The sequence below is a fragment of the Populus trichocarpa genome, chromosome 5 (genome assembly GCF_000002775.5).
Source record: "Populus trichocarpa isolate Nisqually-1 chromosome 5, P.trichocarpa_v4.1, whole genome shotgun sequence".
Taxonomy (NCBI): domain Eukaryota; kingdom Viridiplantae; phylum Streptophyta; class Magnoliopsida; order Malpighiales; family Salicaceae; genus Populus; species Populus trichocarpa.
Window position 1 is genome coordinate 11,435,607 of NC_037289.2, and position 5,704 is coordinate 11,441,310.

A 5,704-nucleotide genomic window follows, 5' to 3' on the forward strand; every position below is an offset into this window, starting at 1 on the left:
TTGGGCTTGCTTGAAGTGCAGTAGTGAACAGCTTCTATTCTCTGACCCAGAAGTGTGGAACACGACTCCTCCTCTCTTCATGGGCAAGTAACATGCATGGTGGTCAGACAAGTAGCACAAGTATTTTAACTGCTAGTTGATGATTGTTGTTAAACTGGTTATAGACTTACAGTCATTTGTAACTAGCAACAACAGTACCTATTAACTTTTACCAACAAGTGCAATTCAGTGCTTCAGTGTCCTAATATGACTTGTCGGTTTCTAACTAAAAGGTATATTTTGTTGGAGGGAGTTACAAACGTAGTTGGGGTTGGCACTCTTCCTGAGCTCATTTCTGTTGACAATTGACTCAGTAAGTAGTCACCAAATCCTCAATTAAAGTCTTCGATTTCCTTAAACTGCAGATCATGTGGGCAATTTTTATGGTTGTTGAAGGTATGAAAATCGTAGCATCTCATCTTCAAATTACAAGTATTTTACTTATTCAGCTGTAAGAATTTGTTTCATCACTCAATTTGACCTTCTTTTTCTCTCTTTTTGTGAAGGGAAAAAAATATCAATTTTGTAATGTCTGTCCAGAGGCCTTTACTTTCAAGGACAGATACGATTAGACGACGATGAGCTGATGAGGTGAACAGTAAGTACATGCTGCTATTCTAAATTCTAAGATAGAAAACCAAGGGCCATAGAAGATTGCTGGTATTTTCCTGAGCTTGGTGGGTCAGTGGAGTCTGCTTTTGTCTCAGGGAACCATTCTATTCCCTCACTCATTGTACCTCACCATGACCACCTTTTTATCACTCCTTAACGTTCACAATTAGCAAGTTGAATCTCGTAAAAAATGAAAAAGAAAAAGCTAAGCTTTTCTAGTCTGGAATTGCACGTGTTTTGCCACTAGTTAATTGTGCTGCTTCTTCTTCTTCTTCCTCTTTAATTGATTACTGTAAAATTAAATAGAGAGAGAGAGCGATAGTTGCATTGAATTGGGGAAATTATGAAAAGGGTTGATGCTTCGAGTAATGGAGTCAGCGCCGTGACAAAGAAGGCACTGACATGGTCTAACTTTATCACAAACGAACCATAAAAAACACTCCCCCAGTTGGTTTTTTTCTCTCCTACATGCAGCTGGTCAATGCCATGGTGGTTCTGCTTTAGTATTTTGTTCTGAAGCTGTGTCCATAGATTGAAATTTGTGGAATTTGGAGGGCAGAATATATTCTTCGTGGCTTTTAGCTGCTTTTAAAAAGTTTTTTTTACTCTAAAAATTATTAAATTAATATTTTTTTAGTATTTTTTATAATTCTAATACGATAATATCAAAAATAAAAAAAATATTTTCAACCTAAAAACTATTTATTTTTTATTATGTTACTCAGTGGTTGAGCTACAACACAATTTTCTCCTTCTGTGAAGTGGTTACGAGTAAAACTTTGATTTTCAACTCTATCCAGATATTATTTTTTATCCAAATAGCCCCACATTGACACATCACAGCATTACAGGTTGTTCAACGGTTCTACCACGATGAGCTACGCAGCAGAACACCAAAATATTGAAGACGCCTGCCTCTTATCTTCATGATGAGAAGGCTTAGACCCATTTAACCAGGGCCTGAAATTTGAACTTGCCGATCTTGATAAGCCTGCGATTAAGACCAAAGATGTCACCTACTCGCATGGACCAGCAAGCTTAGCAAAGAGAAGACCACCCAGCCATCTTAAATTTCACTACTCATTGACAGAAGGACCAGGGAAAGCAACTCGAAACCGTTTGCATTTATGTTCAGCTTGATGACTCTTTGGTGCCCCCAAAGATATCAGCAGCACAATCCTCCATCTCAGCTACTCACCAAATTGTGTTAAGGCTTATTGCTTGATACTAGTGCTAGTTCTTTAATTGGATCCAGCTATGAGCTCAACTAGAGTGGAATGGAATGAGCTGAGGATGGACTGCCATGGAAATCTTGATGAACAAGAAAAGGGTTCCTGTTTGACCGAGACATTTCAGGCCTAAACTCCACTTAAAATAGATTGCGAAAAAACTGCAATTTCCAGATAAACGTGTACCATACAGAACAAACAGTGGTCTTTATTTGGAAAAGATGTGTACACTCTAATCACAGTTTTCCTTGCAAAAATACCAGCCAGACCTTTCTTTTACGCCCAACAACTCTGGCAGGACTAAACCGAGTGAGATCGCCCATCTACTACAAGCTCTGACATTGCTGCCCCAGAAGAAGGACCATTTAAAATACCCCAACAGTTGTGCCCAGTGGCAACACAACCACCCTTCACCCCTAGAATCTCCCCATTTACAGGAATACTATCCTCACTGCATAGCAAGAAGCATGCTTGTTGTTGTAACCCAATTCTGGATTATTCCTCAAAAATCATTTTTTTTCAAAATAAAAATTAAAAAAATAAAATAAAAGCTAGCAACGTGGAGAAAGCAGGTCGGGAAATCAAGCTGCAATTTTTAGAGGAAATTAAAGACCTAATTGTACCCCATTATGCCCCAAAATAGAGAGAAAATGCAAATTCAAGGTCAAATTAAATGATTATTGGACGAATTTGCATAAAAATTAAGTCTAATGACATAATTAAATTTTTGACATGCCAATTTGATTTAATCATGGGCCAAATTGAATTTTAATTATGTTTAAGAATTAATTTGGGTCCAATTGAAGGATTTAATTAAGTGCAAGGACTTAATTATACTTTAAATGGGTCAAATTAATTTTATTTGGGGCTTAATTGGTGAAAACTTAAGTTTGGGAGCCTAATTTGGGCTTAATTGAGAAGATTGAAATTTTAAAAGATCAAATTTAATTTTTACCAGGTTAATTGATTGAAATTAGGGGCCAAATTGCAATAAAATTGAAGTTTTGGGGTCAATTAGGGGTTAAATTGAAGAAATTAGCAGTCAATGACTAATCTGCAAAAGGTGCCAAAATTTAGAGGCTTAATTGACAAAAACCGGGGGTGAAATTGAAAGTTTAATGGTCAATTAGGGGTTCAATTGAACAAATCTGAGACTAAGGACCATATTACAAAAGGCGCGTAAATACGGGGCTGAAGTTGAAGTTCCGCAGGGGCTTAATTGCATTAAATCAAAAGTTTAGAGTCAATTAGGGGTTCAATTGAAATCAATTGAAAGCTGGAGGACTAAATTGAAAATCAGTTAAAATCCCTAATTCAATCCAAAACGGCGCTGTTTTGCATATATATATATATATATATATATAAGGACCAGATGACGCGTCGTCTGATCACTGTTCATTGTCTTCTTCTTTTACCTGGGTAAAGCTGGTTCGGTTACCTCCTTTACAGGTGCATTTAATGCACCTAACATCCACCAAATTTGACAAATTTTGCACGAAAGTGATCCCTTGTAGTTCCTCTACAACGCCATGTGAATATTTCAGTCTGAATGACAACCCATCGGCGCTGGCCTAAACATGCCAACTTAGGTAGCCTTTTCTGCAGATTTGACAGTGCACCATGCCTACTTTGAGTCAACGGTTGGGATCCTTCCCAACAGAATCAAGGGTTGTAATTTTTTCCCCAATGTAGATAAGATCGCCCTCTTCCACCGCCTATAAATAGAGGTGGATTTCATGGTTTGAGAGAAGAGAAAATCGGGTCCAAATATCAGGAAAAAAAACCAGCCTCTTCCCTAGGTTTTTTGACAACGTCTCTCTCTCTCTCTTCACTCTCTCTCTCTACTGTGCTCTCAGGGACCCCAACACTGTCACCACCGGTCCCACAATTAGCTCCACCACAGGAAACTACCAACCAACCACCAAGAGCCATCGTCAGTTTCTCTCTCCTCTCTGCAGCCCCTCCCGGTTTCTTCTTCTTTTTTTGCTTCCTCTGCCATCGACTTCCATCGCCACAACCGACTTTACCACCATCATTTCCATCAACCCAGCTCCTCACCAGTGGCAGAGCAACCACCGTGACCTTCTCTCCCTTCTCCTTCCAACCTTTCTCTCTCCTCTGCAACTTTTTTCTTCTTCCTCCCACAGCCGACTCCGGCCACCATCACCTCAGCCGACGCCTCCAGAGCCACTGGCCGAACCACCTCATCACGTTCAAAACCCCCACGCCATGCAACTTCCTCCTCCCTGCTTTGCCTCTTTCTTCCTCGTCATGGCTGCTGCATGCAAAATTCATTTCTGCATGCAGCAGCTAATTAATTAGCCCATGGTTTGGGTCGGGCCAGTTATGGCCCAGCCCAAGTGGCTGGGTCTGGCCCGGCCCCCATTTAAAAAAAATTCCAAAAAATTTCAAAAATCATTTTAAAAAAAATTGTGATTTTCTCAAATATTTTTCTATTCATTTTGCATAATATCGGGTTGTATATTTACACTGTAAAATACAAATCCAATATTAAAATACCCGGTTTTCTCTGAAATATTTCAAAAATAAAATTTCAAAACATTTAAAAAATATATATATTTTGTTGCATACGGCCAAATCCTGAAATTTTTCCAAGCATATTTTTCATAAAAAAAATTGCATCTTTTTCATGTTTAAAAAAAATCCAAAAATAGATATCGTAACCAGTTCATGTCAAAAATCTTTTTCCAATCCTTTTTTTTAGGATCCAGATGTAGACTTTAATATTTGTGGGGTGTAAAATTACACAATAAAGTACACCCTCAAGTATTAAAGATACAAGGTGTAGAAATGCGATGCTAAAATTCAGACTTTAGAACGGTTAGGATTTAACCTGATAAGGTAGAGACTCTCTTATAAAGAGAAATCTGCCTTGAGCCTTAGAAAAGACCAACGAATAGAAACCCGACTTAGAAAAAATAATCAAACAACAATGCAGCTTACCTTAGGTAGGGTGCACTAGGGGTGATGCGTCTTCCCCTTAACAACCAGTCCCTTACTCAGACTCTCGCAGACCATAGGTTTCTAGTAACCATAATACTAGGTGGCAACTCCTAAACATTAATCATAATTTTATGATTAAATCCAAAAACCCTTTTCAACACACAACACCTTACACAGGAGGCACGACAAAAGCCTCCACCATCACCAGACAATGTCGCGTTGGCTCGCACCCCCGCGACACTTGCTCTGCCTTCAATCGTGCCTCTCCCTCTACAAAATGGCTCAACACAATCTTGGCTACTCTCTTTAGCACCTGTGGGTCGCCCACTAACTGTTCTAAATCCTCTGGCACCTCAACACCGGATGACATTCCGCACGAGTACACCTCACCTATGAATCAATTCAGTTATTTTACCGCTAATATTAGGCTGTGAGAAACTGTTTGATTAGTATTTTGACATGATTGTTTAGTCTTTGCTTTTAGAATAACAACCTCATGGTTGGGAGTTTGACATGTCGATGCTAAATTTGCAACCAAAAGGTCATATGTAGTTTTGGCATGTCATTTGAAGGTTGAAACCTTGCATGACCAGAGAGTTACTGCCATCCTTTATTATTTCCCCAAAAAATAAATAAACTGAGTAACACCCGTCCCATTTAATTTGTACAACTTTGATATTCAACATATTCATTCAAGGAATCATCAATTACAATTTTTTTTTTTTAAATTACAATTCTAAAATTTCCCCATAACAAAAATTGTATTATAAATGGTATGGACATCTTGCATTGTTCACACACTAACAAGACGTGGACGATTCATAGTGAAATTGTTTTATCCCTTTTTTTTCTTCTGATTT